Source organism: Varanus komodoensis, unplaced genomic scaffold (genome assembly GCF_004798865.1).
Source record: "Varanus komodoensis strain SLA01 unplaced genomic scaffold, ASM479886v1 scaffold24, whole genome shotgun sequence".
NCBI lineage: Eukaryota > Metazoa > Chordata > Lepidosauria > Squamata > Varanidae > Varanus > Varanus komodoensis.
The window spans coordinates 2,080,128-2,103,866 of record NW_025335641.1 but is presented as its reverse complement, the minus strand read 5'-3'; the positions used below and the strand labels follow the sequence as shown (position 1 = coordinate 2,103,866).

The window sequence follows — 23,739 nt, the reverse complement described above, 5'->3', positions numbered from 1 at the left end:
CAATTCTATTTTGTGCAAAGCAAACAAACAAATCAACAAATCAGCACAAATACAGAACAGATGCTTGACTGAAAGGAGATTTAACTGAAGCTAGTGGGGGTCATTTCTCGGATGTCGGCTGTTTTGTGAAAGTTCTGTATAAATCATAGCTGATGTCTCTAATCTGCAATAAAATCTACATAATAGAGCCAGAAATCAGCTAAGCAATGACGATGCTTTCTGATGATACTATGCTTAGTGGAATGCTGGAGCTTTCAGAATTAATTAAATAATATTGCAGTGGCTATATAACTTGGCTACCACTTAGCAAACAGAACTTGCTGCATGTGGTCAAAAAAAAGAGAGGCCTCTTTGATTCAAGTGAGTCAAAAAGGAGTGCTTCTTTATCTGACAGTTAGAACAGCACACTGAATCAGTGTGAGCAGAGCACCTGACTTGTTAAGTTTTCCTCCGGAACACACAAGTATTTTTTGCTGTTTGTTCAGCCACAGCATTCTACTTGGTCACCTGTACAGTATAGTTTTAAGTAATTAAACTGTGTTTGTTAAATGCATGTGAAGCGTATGTGTATTAAGTGCTCTCAGAAGTCATATAAAGGCAAAAATATTATTACTGTTTTTAATGACATCATCTTCATCACTATTATTGCCAGGGAGATGAAGAAGCAGGTATCTAAAATGTAGGAATAATGGGAAGTTTGAATCAATTGAAGCATTATTTATTGAAAAGCTTTAAAGCGTCTTCAGATGAAGCATTTAAAAATAATGATTTCAATTCACTGTTGTTATTCTGCAACTAATTGTACTTCATGTTCATGCTTCTTGCCTTTTTCAGGAATTGCAGGTTTGCCTTTAACCCTACTATCATGAAATAATGTGGAATATGATCAACTGCATTTATCTAGCTTCCTTCTTCCCGATATGCAATTTACACACAGGTTTGACATATGTGGACATGAACATATGGACTGTGGGACAGGGTAAGCAGGGATACACAGATGATGTAAAATCTGTCCCGGCTATGTTCTGTGGACTTTCAAGTGACTTTCATTCTGTTTTCTGCTCACTGATTTATTTTGTGCAAATGTGTTCAGACACACTGGCACAAACACACACCCAATAAGCACACACCACCCAAAATTCACGAATCCTTAAACATGCATATTTTCATATGTTAGGTTTTCCCACAAATAATTTGCATATAATTAAGAAAGTTGGGGAAAAAATGCTCCACAAGTCTGCAGAATCAGCCCAACTAAGGTAATGCCAACCCACTGTGACATACATGGATTGTATTCTTAGAAATTCCAACTCAGCTGAGACCCTCAGATTTCTCCAGGCCTAGGCATGACTCTTGCTGCTGTCTCTGACCCCTATAAGCTTAGCTAAATCTTGTGGGATAGAGTTTATGTGCTTGACTAGAAAAACTCAGGTTGCCCATTTATATCTTCAGGGCCTAGGCACATGTTTAGGTTCTTTTAAAACTGCCAGCTAAACACATGGGGATGTTTGGAGATGCTCAGAACATCAAATGAGACCCAACTCCGTATCAACACTGATGCTCTGAAAACACAGCTCCAATGTACTGAAAAGGAGTGGATGTATCAGAGTGGCTCAGAGAAAGGACAGTGCAGGATCTCTGTCTTAAGCCAGCTTGATTTTCCTGTATAATTTGGCTGGTGCTAAGCGAACAAAAAGGGTATGCATGTCATAATGAGATAAGGCAGAAATGGATGGTTTACTTTAGATCTGATCCAAGCTAGTTCTGCTTTTGGAGGTGTTAATTCCTCAGTTTATTCTGCCCTGTTTCTGCATGAGTGAATAATTGTTTTTATATAAAAACCCTGTACCTACAAAAACCAGATTTAAATATTTAAAAACTCATTTTGCATTCATTTTATCCTAAAATGCAATTTTGTATGCATTTTGTCCCCCAAAATACATTTTTGTCCATTTTTCAAAGCAGGAACCATATTGTACAATTCAGAGAAGCACATAATCTGAATAAGTGCGTACTGATCTGCATACTAATCTCAGAAGTGCAAATCAGCATTGCAGTGGAGGGGGCCCTCAGGGGGGATCATGGTACCCCCACTTATTTTGGAGGGGGCTCTCAGGGGGCTGCTGGATCTCCGAAGCCAGTGTCACTGTCCCTACTCCACTGCCTCCCACAAGTTTTGCTAGTTTGTGGCTAGCAGCTGCCACTGTGTTGGAGTCCTGAATTTACTAGGTTAAGAACAGAGGTAGTTTTCCTGAGAACTACCCATCTGGAGAGGCCTGCCAGCCATGTACACATGTCTGCTGTGAGACTTTCCTGCATGGCCAGCCTTTGTACCCCCACCCCCCTGCATTCACACCACGTAACTGGGGTATATTCCCTGGAATCAATGGGAAAATTTAGCCATGACTTCTGATAGCCTGAAGTTCCTCTTACCTTAGTTAGACTACTTCACACACTGAAGTGCGGATTCAAAAAGAGCACAACAAAAGATTTTTTGTTGTTTTGACAAACTGGAATTCCTAAACTATGGACTTTTTCAGGACTCATGGAGGATCTCCCACTCATACGTACACACAAAGTCAGTGGTAGCAGAGGCCACAGAAAATTTAAAACAAAAACCAAACAGTGATTGTCAATCCAGACTGCTGCTTTAGGGAAATATAACTGCATAGGTTCCTGTAAGTGTGAGCAATTAGTGCCTGAGTTTTCTTTTTTTCCTTTTCCCTCCCTGTGCCTTTTTCCTTGTATGTCATGTTTTTAGATAGTAAGCCTGTGGGCAGGAACTGTCTTATTAATTCCACATAAGCTACTATAGGAGTGTTTTGGCTGAAATTAAGGATATGGATATAATTTAAAAATCATTCATAATAAGGAAGGTAATAAAAAATAGCTTCTAGAAGCTGTCAATGTTTCACCTCAAAAGAGATACCGCCATCTTGCATTCATTATTCAACAGAAATTCAAACAAAGTGACAAAGCTCATTTTTATTGTTTAATCAAAGGTTGCATAATCCTGGAAGTAGGTATGGTTTATGCATACCTACTTCCAGATATGCATAAACCTGGATATGCATACCTGGATATCCAGGTATATGTAGATATACATCAAAAGATGTGTGGCTTTGATGGGGATGTGGCTGTGACTAATATGGAGGGGACCCCCCCCCCACTTCTAAATTTGCCACTGCAGCACTGAAAATTAGATCAGTTTACTTTTAAAAGGTTGAACAAGCAAAACCCTTGAACATCTTCACTTTAATTCGTAGGTAAGAGTATGAATGCTGAGCTAGTCATTCCCCACTTCAAATTTCACCCAAGTCAGGACCCCACCAAGACAAGGGCTGGCAGCTCTTGGGCCTTCAGATCTTTTGGCCTACAAATCACATAAACTCTAGCCAGACTAGTCACAGGTGAGGGGCCTTGGAAGGGGGCCAAAACATCTGGAAGGCAAGTCACTTGCTCCTGCCATAGTGGTACAATCTTAATTAATGAATCAAGATATACAGTATATCACAGAAGCGAGTACACCCCTCACATTTTGTAAATATTTTATTATACCTTTCATGTGACAGCCCTGAAGAAATGACACCTTGCTACAATGTAAAGTAGTGAGTATACAGCTTGTATAACAGTGTGAATTTGCTGTCACCTCAAAATAACTCAACACACAGCCGTTAATGTCTAAACTGCTGGCAACAAAAGTGAGTACACCCCTAAGTGAAACTGTCCAAATTGGGCATTATTAGCCTTTTTCCCTCCCCGGTGTCATGTGACTCATTAGTGTTACAAGGTCTCAGGAGTGAATGGGGAGCAGGTGTGTTAAATTTGGTGTTATCGCTCTCACTCTCTCATACTGGTCACTGGAAGTTCAGCATGGCACCTCATGGCAAAGAACTCTCTGAGGATCTGAAAAAAAGAATTGTTGCTCTACATAAAGATGGCCTAGGCTGTAAGAAGATTGCTAAGACCCTGAAACTGAGCTGCAGCATGGTGGCCAAGACCATAAAGCAGTTTAACAGGACAGGTTCCACTCAGAACAGGCCTCGCCATGGTCGACCAAAGAAGTTGAGTGCACATGCTCAGTGTCATATCCAGAGGCTGGCTTTGGGAAATAGACGTATGAGTGCTGCCAGCACTGCTGCAGTGGTTGAAGGGGTGCTGGGTCAGCCTGTCAGTGCTCAGACCATACGCCGCACACTGCATCAAATTGGTCTGCAGGGCTGTCGTCCCAGAAGGAAGCCTCTTCTAAAGATGATGCACAAGAAAGCCTGCAAACAGTTTGCTGAAGACAAGCAGACATGGATTACTGGAACCATGACCTGTGGTCAGATGAGACCAAGATAAACCTATTTGGTTCAGATGGTGTCAAGCATGTGTGGTAACAACCAGGTGAGGAGTGCAAAGACAAGTGTGTCTTGCCTACAGTCAAGCATGGGGGTGGGAGTGTCATGGTTTGGGGCTGCATGAGTGCTGCCGGCACTGGGGAGCTACAGTTCATTGAGGGAACCATGAATGCCAACATGTACTGTGACATACTGAAGCAGAGCATGATCCCCTCCCTTTGGAGACTGGGCCACAGGGCAGTATTCCAACATCATAATGACCCCAAACACACCTCCAGGATGACCACTGCCTTGCTAAAGAAGCTGAGGGTAAAGGTGATGGACTGGCCAAGCATGTCTCCAGACCTAAACCCTATCGAGCATCTGTGGGGCATCCTGAAACGGAAGGTGGAGGAGCGCAAGGTCTCTAACATCCACCAGCTCCGTGATGTCGTCATGGAGGAGGGAAGAGGACTCCAGTGGCAACCTGTGCAGCTCTGGTGAACTCCATGCCCAAGAGGGTTAAGGCAGTGCTGGAAAATAATGGTGGCCACACAAAATATTGACACTTTGGACCCAATTAGGACAGTTTCACTTAGGGGTGTACTCACTTTTGTTGCCAGCTGGTTAGACATTAATGGCTGAGTGTTGAGTTATTTTGAGGAGACAGCAAATTTACACTGTTACACAAGCTGTATACTCACTACTTTACATTGTAGCAAAGTGTCATTTCTTCAGGGTTGTCACATGAAAAGATATAATAAAATATTTACAAAATGTGAGGGGTGTGCTCACTTCTGTGATATACTGTATGTATGCTTTCCCACAAGTGAACTATTAAACAAGGATAATGAATAACAAAGCTGTACGGCTTGCCAGCAGATTTGTCTGGATGCAGTCTTACATCTCTAGAAAATGCATGCAAGTTATTAAAAGTACAAAAGGATCAAAGTACTTGTGACTGCAGCGGGCCATCTTTTTAAGCACTCCAAGTATGTAGAAAGTAAGGACCAGGAGGTAAACTTAAAGCATAAAGGCATGTGGAAGTTTATCCTAGTTGGGCTCCAACAGTAGATATGTGCTTCAACATCCTTCCTTCCTGTGTAAGCAGGGACCTCTGCAATGATACCATGCCCTCAAGATGATGACAGCTTGAAACGTTCACTGTTGTAGATATTATGAGCAAAACTTGTGCACATTGACTGCATGGCTTTTTCATTAAACTCACCCTCCCGCTGCAGTTTGTTGACTCCTACTGCTCCAGATTATTTTAAAGAAACACTCCTGACAAGTGTTCTACCAAGCAGCAAGTGTTCTTATGAACTTAGGAAGAGCATGTTGAAAGGACAAGTACAAACTGCTCCTCTGAGGAATGTTCACATTTGACAAGGTCTTGCTCCTTGCTGATGCCCTTTCAGGTCAAAGATTGCAGAGACAGAACTCTCACCCTTTCTCAAAGATTTTTGGCTTAATGAAGGCTCAACCATCCCTGCAGGGAAATGATATTGTGCAGTTGCTTGGAATGCTATTTTGAATCTGAAAAAAGTCTCATTGACACCACTGGCAAATTAAAAGATCCACTGAAGTTTATATTCTCACATTATGGCAACAGGTCCTTCACAGTTATTAAAACTGATATAATTTCTTATGCTGTCCAAAAATATAAAAACCTAAACATGCACATGCAAATACTATTGCAAGTCATTTTACTTAGTTAAGGATTTATTTTACTCCCTTCCCTTCCCCCTCTCTCTTTCTCTCTCTCTAGCCAGGATGCTATGTGGTTTATAAATGACTGTGTTTAAGTCTTAACTGTTTTCAAGGGAGAATGTTTACTGTCTCTGGCTTTCTCTGAACGGTGATCACCTATGGAGTAGATATATTAACATTACTCCAGCAGGAAATGCTTTCACACTAACTCTCTCCATTCTTCAGGCAGATTAGTAATTTCTGCACTATTATTTTCATTGGTAGGAACTACCTTTGGACGAGGGTGGGGTGAGGGGAGAGAAAGGAACAGAAACAGACACTGCCTTAATGCGTTTTGTTATCTTCATCCATACTGGGCTGGTGCTCTGCCCAAGAGCAAGCAGGGCAGGCAGGCAGCGACAAGTCATTTCAACAAGTTTATTTCTTAAGCAGGGAAGAGCATCAGCTATTCAGGGGTTGCAATGTTACAGGTAGGTAATCTGATCCACCTTTCAACATGCTATTCATATGTTTATCACCTAATCTTGCTACTAATGTTATGGCTATTTCTATTTCTCTTTTTTCTCCTCTCTCTCTCTCTCTCTCTCTCTCTCTCTCTCTCTCTCTCTTTCTCCCTCTTACTAACACTAGACCTAAGGTCAGAAGAAACAATGTGGTAAATGTCATGGAGCCAAGTCACTAAAGTACCTGTTGGACTGGCTGAAAACAAGTCACATCCTTCTTTAATAAAGCAGGATAAATCCACTTGTTAGACATCAGGCTTCAATTAAGAAACTGACAAGGTGATTTCCTTGAATTAAAAACTCCTCTCACAATGTGCTAGTCATGGTTTGGTGTGCAGAAAAGGGTGCAAAAAGTTCAGCTTCCAAGCGCACAAACCCATACAAGCTTGTCTAAATAGGAGACTCCTTTCTGAAACCCTGTTCTATATATTTGTATATCAGATTCCACTGATGCGGCTAAACTAGTTTCCTTCCTGTGTTTGGCAGTGGGGCATATCCACTAAGCCGCTCATCTGGACCTCTTTACACTAACACAGAATGTGGAAAAATGCTTGAATATAGTGACTTCCAGCCTTTTGCAAGGCAGTGTGGGTTCCCCACTGCCATACAAGGGTCAACCTTTGGCATGCAATGTATATGTTTGTAAGTTGACTTGATATCTGTGCAGTGGTAGATGTACTCAGCCAGGTCACTGTGGATCAGAGGTCAGCATGTGGGAAATTTTGCTATGAGGACCCTGTTCTGACATTATCTCTTCATTTTTAGAGCCAGGTCTTGAAAGACTAGTTCAAATATAAGATGCATGAAGACCAAGACATTTAACTCTGCTGTGGTTGAAATGCCTTTGTAATGCCAGGCCCCAACTCTGCTCCACAAGGTATTCTCCCCCTTCCCACAAATCTTTTGGGAATACTCCTAAACGAGTTGTGACACCAGTGGCCATTCCCTCTAGGGGCAGGTGCACCAGGGCCATCACGGCACTTGCCAAGTGCTACAGGCTTTGCTACTACTTTAAATCTTCCCTTGTTGCTGGAACTGCTGATGACATTGCACGCAGAAAGACACTGCTTATGAAAGGTCAATGGGATGCAGCATCTTACAGTAGTTTTATTAGAACCCATTTGCAATCTGTCTCGATTATTTTCCTCACAAATTGTAGTGCATTCATTCAATTTATATCCTGTTAGTTTGTTCTGTTCTGGTAGGGACACAACAGGAAAGAAAGGGCAGCAAAAGGAAGTGGATTACAGGATGTAGAAAATGGATCAGAACAAATACTAAGCCATCTCTCCAAACAGAATGTTTGCCTTTTTTCCCAGATTGATTTAAATAACTAGATCACCAGAAATGTTGTTGTTGTTGTTGATGATGATGCTGATGCTGATGCTGATGCTGATGGAGTTTTACTGCAGGGCTGGCCCTCCTGATATATGCCCCCCCCAGCCTTTTCTATACCCCCATTCAAACCCAGTGTGGCTGTGCTGCAAAATTTGTTGTTGAAATTCTCTTGCAGGGCATCAACAAAAAAGGAGCGCTTACATCCATATATGCCCGGCCGCCCCTTGAGATCGGTGGGAGAGGCCCTTCCCTGGGAACCCTCCGTGAAAGAAATTAGGAGGGTGGGTACTCGGAGGAGGGCTTTCTCTGCGGTGGCGCCTAAGTTACGGAATGCTCTCCCCAGAGAGGTCTGCCTGGCACCGTCGTTATTTGTTTTTCGGTGCCAGGCAAAGACCTTTTTATTTAAGCGGCATTTTAATTGTTAATATTATTGGATTTTATCTGGCCAGGGCGGCTTATTTTATATGGGTATTTTTTGTAGTTTTAATGTTTATATTTTTTAATTTAATGTCATAATTATTTTTAACTTATTGTTGTAAGCTGCCCCAAGGCTTCGGTGAATGGGGCAGCATAAAAATGTTTTAATAAAAAAACAAACCTATTGATTTTGTTTGACAACAAGTTGCACACTCCCTGTGCACTATTTTAAGGCCAATTTGTGGAGTGCCTTCATTGGGCAGTAGTCATTTTGTTATGCAAATGCCACTACACTAGCAGAAAGTATGCATAATCCAACGAATGTTATGCCTGCACCAATGCAGTCATACCAGTGTTTCGATATCATACTTGTACAAATAGTTGTGCAAATGACTGTGCAACCACTCGCAGAAGCATACAGTGCAAGTGTTTGTGCAATGGAAAGAGTCAGTGCGGTTCTGCTAGTGGTCTTTGAATTTGTGGAATGACACTGCTGGTCACTGTTTAAAAGCAAGACACCTGCAGGAAGGGCTGACATTTCCACGAGTGTTGATGAACCATGCAGATTGGCACCTCCAGCATCACTGCAGCCACATTTACCTTGCCAGATAGCTGGAGCTGCTACTATTGGCTGCCTGCCTGTTTGGTTCCAATCAGCATGGCTGCTGCCACTGCAGCATTTGCTGGAGCAGGAGAAACAACAGCAGAGATCCTTCAGGGTCTGGGGGTTGCTTGTCCCATGTCTTGTGCTGAGAACGGGTTTAGTCACTTTAAGCTGTATCTACTGCCACTGCAAAAAAGAGACCAAATGGCCATTCTCCCAGCAACTTTGTCCACAAAGGCTTACTCTGGGGAAGGAGACCTCAGAGTATGGCCCTGATGAATTTTAGATTAGCCATGCTACTGCCACCTGTGCGGTGACCATTAACATTGGAGGAGTGGCAAGTGGAGATGGGAGGAGGGGGGGAAGGAGCAAGGATTGACCAACCTAAGGCGCCGAGTCTTGCAGCAGTCCTGCCTGCAGCCAGAGAATTGACCAAGCTCTCCAGAACAGATCCTGACTTCTTGACTAGATGACTTCACAGATATCCTTAATAGATTGTGGAGTTCCGTTCTTCTCTACTTCATGACAAATGTAAGCTAAGCATTGGAGATACATTCAAAGAAAGGGAAGGTTTGGGTTCATATTAATTTAAATTCTCTCTCTCTTTCTCTCTCTCACTCACTCACTCACCCACCCCAAATTAAATTAAAATTATTTCAAATTATTGACAACTATTCATTTGCAATATAAAAGCTGAACATGATGAGATACACACATCTAGGCATAGAGAGAGTAGTTACGCAGCTTGTTTTTTGTCTGTGTTTTTAGCCATTCTGTTTTGATTTTGAAATTATCACCCTGTGGCCAAGATGGAAAAAGTCAATGGGTTCAGTTAAATTCTGAATGAATCTGTTAAAGTGGTAGCCTAGCATTAACGGAAAGCCATGTGTGATTCTTGCCAGGTACTTATGTTCTGGCAACCCAAATGAAGCAACTATGAGCAAACCGTTTGCAGTGTGCCTTGTTTATTGTAAAAGCTTCCCTGGGAGATTCTTGCAGTTAGTCCCCATTGAAGCCTATGGGTTGTCACCCTGAGATTCTGGCATGTTGACTTTTGTCCAGTCCTTCTCATATTTATATATGCCTCACATAAATATACTTGTAATCATTAGAACAGAAATAAATTACTGTTCATTCTGACTTCTCTGAGCAATGATTGCAAATAACAATAGACTGTAAAGGAGGACCCCTGAGGTCTCCTAAGTATTATTAAGCCTACAGAATTATTGGGAATGCACAGAACTACAAAGGTAAAGAAATGATTTCATCTGTATATGATTTTAATCAAGCTTGGCTTGCTGTTAAAAGACTTGTTTAATGAAGACTGCATTTCCCTCCAGAGTGGCTCGAGCAGGCAGCCTGCTATCAGCCAAGCAAGGCTTACTGCTGTAACAATAGCTAGAGGGTTTGCCACAAAAATGTTTTCCTTTGAGTCTGTTTCTGATCACATAGTGAGAAAACAACAGCCAAACAAGATGGGGGACAGCGGGGGAATCAAGTACGTAATAATTAGCATGAAGAAAAAGCCCCGCACCAAACAAAATTGGAATCGAATGATAGTTTGGAGTTGTGAAATTATTATTATTATTATGTTGTAATAGGAATAATCAGTCCATCAGCAGTTCTTTCCCCCCAACATCACTTCAGACATAGGAATAAACGGGCTCTGTGACCTGTGGTTTCCCTACTGCTCCCCCTAAACAAGATGCATTAAGAAAGTAAATGATACTGCCACTGATGTTACTAGCCAGGAACACTGAGATATTGCAGAATTCAGCCTTTATTGTCTTCCAGCTGAAGTTCTACTATTCAGCATGTTCCCCTTTTGAGTCTGTTCATGTGATTATTTCCATTTATGGCCACGGGACCAGCCAAAGGCATTTACACAGAATTCTACAAACCTTTTTCCAGAGAAAGGGAAGTCAAAGGAGACTACAGATGTGGAGTGATGATCAGTCACTCGTGTGTGGATTGCATGTTGATTCTATACTCCTTCCAATTGCCAAATGTACTTCACTGGTATTTATAAGAGAGTCCATTTTGACACATTGTGTTTAGTTAAGTGGAGGAGCCCATTTTTAAAAGAAGTTCTATTGCAAAAATATAAACAAAGTGAGCGTTGATGAATATAAATATTTGAAAGGCAGAACATTTTGTTATAACTTAAAGAAACAGTTCTGATAGAGCAGATGGAAGCATGCCTCATGGATTAGATGAATCAACTAAAATAGGTCTACAGCAGATAGTTTTAAATAATGGATGAATATCCCTGAATGGACTGAATGGATCATTTCTTAGCGTGCATTAGACAGCTCTAATGGACATTCTGTTCATTTCCAGTTCGGTAGGATGTTACTTAAAGCGTAAACCTCTTTAATTAAAAAGGAATCATTAAGTTTACTCCTATTGCCTCCTCTGAGGCTGATTTGCTAATAAGCAACCGGACAAGGGATCTGTGAAATGAATAGTTGAAGGAAAACTCCAACAGCCAAAGAAAGGTCTAGAGGGTGAAGTTAGTTGATTAGGCACCGTTTGTCATGAATGGGTCCACAGCACGTACAATAGTAAATCCCACTACCTTAGAAGATTAATTCCGAAGGAGGCACTCTTCGGTCAAAGTATACATAAGCGTGTGCCTAATCTCAGAGAAATCAGGCTATTTTCTCACAGCAATTAAGCAGAGGTCTAGGGTTTCACCCACAGTGTATTTAAACACAGGATACAATTAAACCCCACAGTATTAATATCTTTGCTATGCAAAATTGTCTGGGAAATAGATTTTGCCCCCATTTCAAATGGAAAGCAAGGCAAATTAAAGATGACTTTATGGGAGATAAATGGGAGATAATTATTCTGCTGAAACAAAAGTAAGGTGTTTCTTTGAAACCATTCACTGTCACCTTCAAGTCTTACGGTACAATGTTCTTCTTAGACAAATTACTAAAAAGTTCATGTTGTGCCGCAGAAGAAAAATGCACTTTATTTGTTTTAAAAACATATCAAACACGGGCTCATTTATTTCCATTACAGATACTACTAGAAAAATAATAATGTTTCAATCAGAGCAGCTTATGATTAACAAAAATATCTCCTCTCAGGCTTGCAATCTATAAGACCATGGAAAAGAGGGTAACCGTAACATCTTATTAGCAATGAATAGGTTAGAAATATTTCTTTCCGCCATGTTGTTTAAAGATTTTGCAGTTACATAATCAAAAAGTAGGGAGTGTGACTCAGAGAAAATGAATACCAATTTGAAACAGTTCTTGGAAGGGAGGGAATAGACTTTTCAGCACAAAACATGCTTATTGGTTATATATTGATCTGCTGTAGGCAAGGATATTTTAGCAATTCAAGTATTTTATTAGGTAAGGTATCTCTTTCTTCAAATCACTAAATACATATCCTCTGTGAGTGGGTGGACTTCTACATTTATCTCTAATAGTGTTATTTTGCATTTGTCTACATATCAGATTTATAATCCATTTTTACCAACAAAGCATTTTTTCTCTTTAAAGAAAATATAAATCAATAGTTGCCTCCCCCTTTCATTTATACAGATGATTGGCATCTTCTACCAGACTATAGTTTATGTACAAAGCAAGATATTGTGAACAGCTGGAGAGTGGGGGGGTGAGGGGTGGGAAGATGCTGTCTGTATTGTTTCTTATATCAATTGCTCGGGCACTGCTAGGAGGATAAAAAACAAAATAGATCGGTACAGCTCAATCCTTGGAGATGAGACCCACTATGTTCAGGAGGACTTATTCCCAAGCCTAAGTGTGCATAGATTTGTAGCATAATTCTTCATGGAGAAGTTCCACTGAATGCTAGGCAACCAAGCTTAACCTAATAAAAGATTTCAGAAATGCATGTGAACCTTTCACTACCAGATACATAAATCAGTTAAATATGAATAAATTGATAGGAACTGAATCCTCTCCATTCAAATCCTCACACTTCCCGATGGAACTACTCCAGTGATATATTACAGGGATGCTAATAAATGCCTTGAATTTGAAAATAAATGTGCAACATTGCAGTAGCAGTTTTAAAACAGGACCAGTGATTTAATTCTCACTGACACTACTGGCTATTTAGACTTGTTGTTAACCTTTAAAAATGCAACATTTTCCCCAAAACAAGGTGCTTACTAAATACATGCTCTTTTTTTTCCTCAGAGTAATCTGACCTTTTTAAATTATTTTCCAGCACTTTCACAAAAAGCCTTTCACCTATCATCTTTACGTATTTGATGCACTGCAGTAAATGAACCTCTAAACTTTCCAGCAAAAAGTTGCACTCTGTGAAACACAGCATCACTTGCCAACTCTAATTATGTTTCCATAGCAGCTTGTTGGTTTGGGAGAGATTTTCATACTTACTATGATATGATAAGATGCTTTTTAAAAGAATATTCTGATTAATGCTTGCTCTGTCTATTTATCTATCTATTTCATTTTCTTTTTATACTATCCATTCTTGGTAATTTACAAAAGTTTCTTTTGCTGGTCAATGACCAAATAAAGAATTATTGTATTGTATTGTACAAAAGTTCCTAAAACAAGATCACAATATACTCAAACATCTTTTTATTTTTAAAAATACAACATTTTAAAAAGACTTTATAAACCTCATCATCATAAAGCAATCTAATAGTTAAGATTATTTATGATACAGATTACGCCTGAGAAAACCTGACATTGGTGTCACCAGACAGCCATAAAATATGTATTTATTTATTTAAAGTTTTGGTATGCCGTCCCCTTGCTATATAGCCTCGGACATAGGACATATCCTTCATGTCTTTAAATGATCTGGCATGGAAGGCCTAGTGCTGAAAGTATAGCAAAGTTGGTGGCAGGTGACCTCAGTAGGGAGGTCATTCCACAGTCATGGGTCACCACTGAGAAGGCTGTCTCCCTTGTTGCCACTGTCCAAGCATTCCTTAGAGGTGTCATTCCGAGGAAGGCTTCAGATGTCGTGCCTAGGTGGATGGTGGCCAAGAGAGGCACTCCATCAAATTTTGCTGCCTCATGCCATGCCAGTCTTTACAGAATAAAACCAGCACCACCAGTCTAGCTCTGAAACATATAAGCAGCCAATGGGTCAAAACTGGTCTCTTTCAGTCTTAATCATGGGATTTATTTTTGTGTGACAGAAAGCTGCTGACAGAAAGGCTTTCAAGATAACAAAGCTCTTATTACAACTATATATTAGAAACAATTCAGTGTCTTTACCTAGCACTCATTGTTTCATGTGTTCCTAAAGTGGCAATATGTCTTATTTTATAGAGGATAGTCTATCTGAAGTGCTGTCAGAAGGCAGTTCTCTATTTTGAATGTCACCTCTGTATGTAGAGCTGCTCTGTTCAAAACATAAAGACCCTTAAAAAGGGCAAGCAAGGAACTTGAAGTTGCCCATCAACTACACAGAAGACTGAGCAGGCCCCTAGGACAGCTGCCCATTTTATTTCTATTCAAATTATAGTAATTATCTATGAATATTTATCTAAACATATGTATTTGCATATGTCCATTTGATGCCCCCTTTGTCCTCTTTTTTCATTAAAAAGAGGTATATATAAGTGTCCGCCATATGCATTCAAAGGGATTTCACATGCTTGACATAGGTTTTAAACAATTTTCCATTGAGAAGAAGACCTCATGAGACAAAATTCATGTCTATGGATATATTGTAAGAGAAAGACAAGGAACAAGTTACCTTGTAATAAAAAACATTGTTTCCAAGAATAAAAGGGTCAGTACCCTATGAGCCTAGACAAGGGGCAAATGTAGAACAAATGAGGAGACTACGTATATTGTCTTCTGCTGTGGGTGGCTAGGGGGTAAGAGCTTGTCCAAGAAAAATGGGGAAATTGACCTGTGGTCAAATAAAGCATGATACAGGGTTTTACTCTTGCCTTGCAACTGCTGGATGAGCACAAATTAAAGTATCTGATTTGAAGGTAACAAGGTAATTTATTTGACTTATTTTAGTCTGATTTCTTGTGTTTATACTGCCCCAGGCTTTAGCAATGAGATCAGTGAGACCTTTAACCAAACAAATCAATAATTCACGTATTAGTAACATTGTATGTTTTGATAAAGCTCCCTTTCCATTCAACCTATACACAGAATGTATGTGAGTGATGTGTAGAAACTATCTGTGCACACACATTCTCTCTCTGTCCCTCTCCCTCTCTCTCTCTCTATATATATATGTATGTATGTATGTATACACACACACCACTTCAGTTATGGCTGGCAATCAAACTACTATTATAATAGTCTCCGCCTATCCTAGTTTTCAATTCGATACAACATTTTTAGATTCCACGTTCCTTTATCAGTGTTTTGCAAGAATATACAACCACCCAGCAGTGACAACTATTTCATACTTTTGGCTTGTGCATGTGTGTATATTCTTCCAGAACATCAGCTGGCCTCTAGGAAGCTGTGTGGTGCAGATTTGCATGTGCTTAGCCGCACCACAGCCACTGCTGAGTGCAGGACTGAACCTTGACTTCATGTATAGCAAGTTGGCCTTTGTGCAAGGGGCACATCGTATAACAGGAACCTGTCCTGCGTGTGAGAAATGACTAGCGGGTCAGTCAATATTAGAGCATCTGAAAATCATGGTGATGGAGGCCTACGCATCTTAAATACAAAATGCTATGTAGCAACAATGAAATAAAAGCAAAAGTGTCATCATTTGAAGCAGTTCTTGATGGGCAAAAAAACTTACATTTTCCTTCTTGTTCGGTGTTAGTAAGATGGCACTGGGCCCATGCAATCCTTCCGCTGCCCTGGATGCAAATGTCTAATCATGTTGCAATGCAGTGGAGTCCTGCAAGAATTCAGGGGAGAGAGAAATATAAAGAATGTTTGTATGTGCAGTATTTCTCGCAGCTCGTTCAGGATGGATAGTTGATTGGGCATGTAATCATGGCACTTAAACAGAGAACAATAAGGCAACATTGACTCCCTGTCACATCCTCCTCCTGTCTTCAAGTACTTATTGCGTGTACTAGCAGCAAACACTGCGAAAGAGAGGAAGGTAGGCAGTGAATCTAACAAACCTGCTAGAGTTTACATTCCTATAAAGCTAAGTATTTGCATTGCAGTAAATGAATATTTATGATAAGTGCCTCCCTTCCTGTCCTGAATACTTCTAATTCATGAAGCATCCTGCCTGTAAATACGGAGGCAGAACAAGCGGCACATGGCAATGTGGGGTAAACAAGGCCTACTCCAGACCAACATGGAACCTGCTGTTGTTCCCTTCTGTTCACAGTTCACAGACACGGAGCTCCAATATTGTCTCTGCCCTTCAGCACAGCCTGGTCCGGGGAAACAGACGGGCACTTTATGGAGCCTTTTAGCTAACCAACATGTGCGTATTCCATTGTGGCTGGGGACTGGAGGGGGGAGGGATTACTGAATCAAACTTGCCTGTGTGTGCAGAGAGCACTCCAGCCACAGATGTGACTGGTTAACTGTACAAGCAAGGAGGATAAATCCACACAACAATACTTCATTCACCAAGGAAATCTGCAGTGGATTACAGCTTCTCTATGGTTACGTCTGTTCCTAATTTACTGCTTTTATTCAGTTTTCAACCATAAATGAGCCCCTTATGAGGCATTCACTATGCAGAATTGACAACTCTTTTTATCTGCTTGAAAAATATTTTTGGATAATAATTTATGGTTAGGAAATATTTTAAACAGTTTCAATAGTTACATTATATTCATTCAATGCTTAATGATGCAGTGACTCCCTGTCTAAAAAAGAAAAGAAAAAGAAATCCAGGGCAATCTGGTAATTTCACGTATTTATAACAAAACATAGCAACTTGGCTTTAGAGGAATACACTATTTTAAAAAGCATATTTCACGGGAACGATAATATGTTTTTCTTCCTTTTTTTCATCTTTCCTTCTCAGTTTTGCTTAATGTTATGTCTCACGAGGAAAGGTTAGTTCAGAATTTTGACTAAAGTGAATAAAATTTAGAGAAAAGAAAAAAAAAAACCTTGGACTCCAGGGATATTTTATTTATATACTTCAAAAATTACTTTAAAGAAAAGAAGATATCCACAAGATTTTATGTATGTATATATGTATGATTTTTTACTTATTTGTGATGTTTCTATAGCACTTCCTATAATAAAATCCCTAAGCGGTTCATGTAGAAATATTAAAATCACATTTAAAATACATTATTAAAATACAATTACAATAACAGTATGTTACAATACAAGAAGCAGTAAAATGGATTAGCATGATTAATTATACTCATTTACAGGCCGGGGAATGCCTGCATGAACAAGGCGTTTGACACCTTTTGTGCCTCCTGAACTGCACGGGCAAGGATTCTGCAGAGGATGGTGCTACCACTGAGCAGGCCTTCTGCTAAACTTTTCCATGGTGACATTCTATTGGATTTGGAATTGCCAGCAAGCCTCTTCTGGCACTATGATGCAGTTGGCTAAATATACAGTATACCCCGTGAAGTCGCAGTTCAGCATTTGGGGCCTCAGTCTTTCATGGAATTTTCCGTGCAGCAGCTTGCTCGCAAGGAGACCGTTTTCCCCGAGTGTGTCCAAACCGATCTCCTTGGCTTGCAAGGAGATCGGTTTGGACTCGCTCGGAGAAAATGATCTCTGTGTATGCCCCTGCCCCTGCCTCACTGTGCACACCGCCCGCCCCCCCCGGCCCACACCCCCCGCCGCACACACCGCCTTAGCGACCCGCTCCCATCGCCGGCACCTTTCAGCTGGCCCCCTGTTCTAAGGGTTCTGGCAATGAACCTTTACCACATTCAAAATTTGCGGTTTTTCACAATTCGCACGTGAACGCAACCCTCGTGAATTTCAGGGGACTACTGTATATGGGAAACTGGTTTGCTAGGTATCCTCGTCCCACGTTGTTAGTTTTTGACGATAACATAAACTTGAATATGGTTCAGTAGCTAATAGGCAGCCACTGCCTTTTAACACAGAAGTTACGTGAGCAAAGCTGAGTTTTGCAGTGAGCGGCCAGTTGGTGCATTCTGGACTGGTTGCAGCTTCTGAACTAGGCCCTTGGGCAGCCCCACGCAGAGTGCAATGCCGTAGTCTAATAGTAAACTTCTCAGCACATGTAGGGTTATCAGTACATGTGGCTAGGGCTGGGATGAAACCTAGATGAATCTGCCCCTCCAATAATCACAAACTTTGTATTGTGTTAGGCTGAGCTAAGAGGGTACTTAACAGAGAACATTGCTGTTACAGCTTAAAGGCACCAGGAAGAATACTGTGTATACTGCATCTCAAAAAGGGATATTGTAGATTTGAAAAAGTGCAGAAAATGGCAACTGAAATATGAACAAGAGGCTGTAAGGAAAGCTTACAGCAATGGAGACTGTTTAGCTTAGCACAAGGGTGAGTTAGGGGGTGATAGGATTGCGTGTACAGATCTATGCATGATGTGGAGCAAGTGGAAAGGGAGATCTCTGATCCCTGCAATAATACTAGAACCTGGAGTCATCTCATGAAGCTGATCGTTGGAATTTTCAGGACAGGTAAAAGGAAAAACTTCTTCACATAGTGCTATTTAAAACTATCCAGAAGATGTAGTGATGGCCTCCAATTTGGATGGCTTTAATAGTGAATTGAACAAATTCATGGAGGAGAACTGTATCCGTGGCTATCTGGTGGCCAAATGCCAGATAGTGCATGTAAGAGGCAGTATGCCTATATATGCTAGTTGCTGGGGAATTGGGACAGAGGGGTACTGCTGCACAAGTCCTGTTTATGGGTTCCCATGCACTACTATGTGAACAGAATGCTGGATTAGATGGGTTCTTGGAATGACCCAGCTTGGGTCGTGATATACGCAGCATATCAAACCAAAACTTTATATTGATCTCAAACAAAATGGTTTCCTTTGGTGTGCTCTTTTGGACCCACTGAACTGAGACATTACCCTTTTCACACAACAACACAGCCACTAAGGCTCAATTTGCCCATGGGAGCTGTTGCATTTTCTTGAATGCCCATGGGTACCCACCTTCATGTGGTTTGTTACGCCAGGCAGATCCAGGCAGCAGTGGTTGTGTGATGGTTAGAGAACCCGCAAATAAATGCTTTTAGGATAATTTGTGACTTGCCTAACACTCAAACAACCCCTTCATCCTGGGTTTGCATTAAACAACAAGCCACAGCAATCCTCACAAAAATGGTGCCCATGGTCACCTGGCACATTGCAACAGACCCCATGGACAGATTATGGTGTAACTCTACAGAATCCAAACATTGTCTGGTAGATGATAGGATCTTTGGAGTCTGAGCACCGAGGCCCTCTGACCTCAGTGTTTGCACTCTGATGGCTGTTTCCCCTGTCCTGCCCTCTCACTGGGGAGTGCAGAGAGGAAGATGTTGGTACTGCACAGTTGTGCTGATTACAATCACGGCCTGGAAACCTTGCCTCCCTTTTGCTGACCCTAAGTCTAGATGGCTGAGGTCAGCCATCTAGGTAAAATGCAGAAAGTAAGGCAAGGTGGCAGCACAGATTTCCCCGCCATGTGTCTTGCACTGGATGCTCATACACTTCTGACATTAGCAATGTGCTAGCATCTGACACAAGTGCAACAGGATTGTACAGTGGACCTTCATGTTATTGAACAAGGCCAGAATCTGGAAGGGCCTAAAATAGGTAATCAAGAAAGCTATATTATTTCCACTGGTAGCAATGCCAACTTTCAGAGTTTCTCTAGGAAAGATGTTTCCCATGATCTCTCCTCCCTGAGTGGGTGTACCTCCTAATTCTAATTGCTTCTCATGCACTTCTGAGCATTCCTTCTGAGCTCAATCTACCTAGAAACTGTGGGGCAGGTGCAGGATGCAGTTCCACCTTCTCTATTTCATTACTGCTTGCATGCTGAAAAAGGGCAAGTGTACAGGAAGTGACGGTAAGAAAGAACAGTAGCAGCAAGGCAGCACTGAGCTTAGGTGTGCACCTCCCGCAAGGTCATAGGCCTTGGGAGATATCAGGCAACTGTGATGCCAGCCCTGATTCCCATTGAAGTTAAAGGGCCCAGGGCTGCAGAACTGAATGAAATATTGTGCTTTTAATTTGCACACTGAAGTAAAGGACCTAATGGACCCAATGGGGTTGCTCTGGAAGGGAACTGCCAGGTAGCTCATGGGCTTTGGAAGACATCATCATACTGCAGAGAGTCAAGTGCAATCATATATTTGTCACATTTTGATTTTCTATCTGCTTCCATGTATATCCTTAGAGATGTGTCATCCATTGGTGTCATAATTGGCTACAGAGGAGAGAAGTCATGTCAATGATATGGAACACTCTGATTAATTGAGACAATAGTGACGGGGCTGTAAAAAAGTCTTCCAAGATGACAAATTCCCCTTTGCATTATTTTAGATTAATTTAAAGTACTGGCACACAAAGCTTTACAACTTTATTCTTGGCAGAATATGAGCACTTTCAGACTCATTGATACTCAGGGATTCTTTTCCTATTACAGAGGAAACTCCCAGTAGATAAACAAAGGAAAACATTTCAATGAGGTACTTGCAGTGTTTTCCTCATTAGCGGCTACAGTGTCTTGAGCAGGGAATGAGTGTTTTGGGAAAAGTTTTCTTGGCATTAACAAGAAAGGACATCGGTTTTACAGGCAAAAAACACTTTATGATTTTCTGAAACATCCTATCATGGAACCATATGTAATTTGAATTTTTTAAAAAATACAATAAAAACAAAATTCAGTGCTAGAGGTTTTTTGTTTTTTTTAAGACACACATCTATTTAACTACAATCCTATATGCTGAACTAATTTTAGGTTAGTTCAAAACGAGAACTGTTCCATTTTATGGCTTCCAAGTTTTCCTTTGTTTTAGCTTTAGGAGCAAACAGATTTGATTTATTTTAAAAACAGAAATTGCTTTGTTATGCTATTGAGTGTCCTTGTCTCTGCCTAGTTTCTGCATTATGAACAGAAGGGAGAAGTTTCCCGAAGTCCTTAGATGAAATACTGAACCTCTTCCTAAGTACAACTCCCACAGTGATGTAGCACAGTTAACTGTGCCAGCAGAACACAGCACTCCTACCCCAAGCTCTGGTTTGAACAAGGCATTCTCCATTCTGGACAGTCCATGTCAAAATCCCTCAACCTGATCTCTCTGGCTATTCTGAACTGCAGTGTCCATCAGCTCCTGCCAAGCAGTGCTGAGAATCATTGAAAAATTTGAGAGGACATCAGGCTAGGAAAGACCGCTCTTTAGGATCTTTAGTTCAGTATTCACTCATTAGCATTTACCCAAAAATATGAAAGAAAAAGCTGAACCAAATGGTGTCACAGATTCACTCATTATCCAGGTTTCAACAGTTACATTTATGTGCAATCCTATGTATTCTGATTTTTTTTTTATTCCATGGCTCCACAGTTCTTCCTTCTAACTCAATGTGATAAATAGCAGCATAATAGAAGGATGTGTTCTTATTGTAAACCATAGCAAGATAATATATGTCGATTATCTTAAGTACATGAAACTGATTGTATCGAAGGTGCACAACCCCTTTCAGCTCACAAACTGAAGATCTTTTTGGAAAGGTTGTCAGTGCCCACATTGTGGTGGTGGGCTGTGCAGATCCAGCAAACCAAAAATTACCAGCTTAATGCTTGTATTGACACTGACATTTCAACTTTTTATAAAAGAGAAAGAACAGTGGAAAACTTGAGAAACCACCTGATGATTGGTAGTTGGGGAAATGGGGCAGGATCAGGGTAAAGCGGCTTTCAGGGGAAACTGGCGTGCCAGATGGGGATCCCTAGTAGGCCAGGTTAGACCACCAGGTCTGAAGCTTTGCATCCCTGGAGAATATACTTGTTGAGTACTATAGAGAATCTCTGTACTAGAGAATCTCTAATGCAGAATATATTATATATACAGAAAGCATTCAAAATCTTCATTCCAAGGATTGAAAGAATTGGTTGGCCAAATAAGTCCCCCTTTACTTATATCTTTAGTAGTGTGGAGCCTAAAGTAACTTCTACACTCTCCCTTGAATATATTAAAGTTGCTCATCAGCATGGGTGTCACTGATGCCACGGTTAGCATGTCAACAAGAAATGGTTGTAGGACTGTTAGGATCTAATGGAGAATGCATAGTAGTGTCAAATGATGGAGACTGTGTCAAAACTGATAGGCAGGCTGACTCTGACCCAATCTGGATTTGTAATTTGGTCAGAAAATTGTGGTTATTAATTCAGAGGGGTTTGTTTTGTTTTTTGGGTTTTTTTTTTTTTTTTGCATTTTTACACGATGTGGAAATATGCCCTTTACTACCGAACTGCATTTTTGAACATTGTGTTATTTATATCCTATATGCCACAACATTTTGTGCCATGACAAATTTCTTCACTGATTGGCTGTTACTGCGTAAGCTTTGTTAACAGCATTCAGTCGACATGGAGCCACAGGCAGATGCAATGGCTGCAAAAGCAGAAGAAGCAGAAGAAACAACAAAATGCCTGTTCACCACAGGAGTTGACAGGTTGCTGTCAAGGAGCAGATGGAAGGATTTGGCTGCTTAGCCATGCCATTCATGCAGACAACACAACCACAGAAAATACAAATTCACTCATTAATATTGATTTGATTTACACAAATATTAAATTCTGTTGGATAGAAGCCAGGCTTCATTGTGCATCTAGAAGGATGAACCTACTAGATTCAACACAGAAACCAACTGATTGGCATTTTGGTGGCCTCACATAAGAACGGTTAAAAAACTGGGGTGTACAGTTTAAGTGACCTTTCTACTTTGGATAATTCTCAAACTGTACTTTCTATACCCCAGTTTTTAAAACTGGGTTCTGCCATTGTGATAGCAAGTTAACTCAGGCCAACAATAACATATTACTACTATTAAAATGTTAGTTGTGGTAAAACTATTAAGTGACCTTCCTACTTGGAATAATTCTCTGCATTTTGTCTAAACTAAAATTTTATTTGTAGCAATATATTGTTGCTGGTCTGAATTAATCTTCTATCACAGCGACAAAACCACATGGACTGAATGGCAGTTTCTATACGTGGCGCCACTGGGAAAATCCCTATCATCTCCATCGTCACCAAATTATTACCTTCCTTATCTGAGGAAAAACAGTCCAGTGGGTGAACATTGCAGCTCTAGGATAAAACACATGGAGCTCTTATCTCAAGAGCACTTACAGGGGCCTCACAAGAGTTGTTAATAATTAACCTACCTTTAGGACTTACCCTATTAGTTCAAGTTTGACTTTATTTACTGTTAAAACTCAGTCCAGTATCAAAATGCTTCATTCAAGAGGATTTGTGCCACTACAGTCAAGAGGATTGCTATGCTGAGCTCTCTTGTTAGGCTACTGCAAGCTTGCAGAACTCAATTACATATAGTATTTGTAAGTGTATATCTTATATTTGTTCTAATAGTCTGGGAACATATTCAAGGCCTCAAGTTAATCAGAATTTCAGATAATCAGGATGGTTGTTTACACAGGATTATGATAAAATCAGCCTACATGAAAGGCATCAAAGTACATTTTGATAGGAGGGCATTCTGGACAATTGAGCCTCAGATAATGGAGATGCTACTGTAGGTAGCAAAGGTGTGAATTTATCTTTATTGCAGGTTTGGAATCCAACATTTATTTTGCCTAAAAGAAATGGAGATCTGCTATTATTAGGAAGATAAAGAAAGAACATGTAGAAGTTTTAAAAGACAGCAAAGTGTTCAGTTCATCTATTACTGTGACAAGAAGGTATCTGCTACCCATCCCAGTTTTTTGTGGCCA

At 40.6% G+C, this 23,739-nt stretch overlaps 1 protein-coding gene across 4 annotated transcripts in view; it reads right to left on the bottom strand.

The window, feature by feature from the left end:
• ADGRL2 (adhesion G protein-coupled receptor L2) overlaps nt 1-23,739 on the bottom strand; it is a 425,162-nt gene that overhangs the window by 386,423 nt on the left and 15,000 nt on the right. For all 4 annotated transcript variants that reach the window (XM_044432483.1, XM_044432481.1, XM_044432479.1 and 1 more), the window contains exon 3: nt 15,642-15,743. The gene's annotated coding sequence lies outside the window, so the exon portion shown is untranslated. The remainder of the gene's footprint in view (nt 1-15,641; nt 15,744-23,739) is intronic.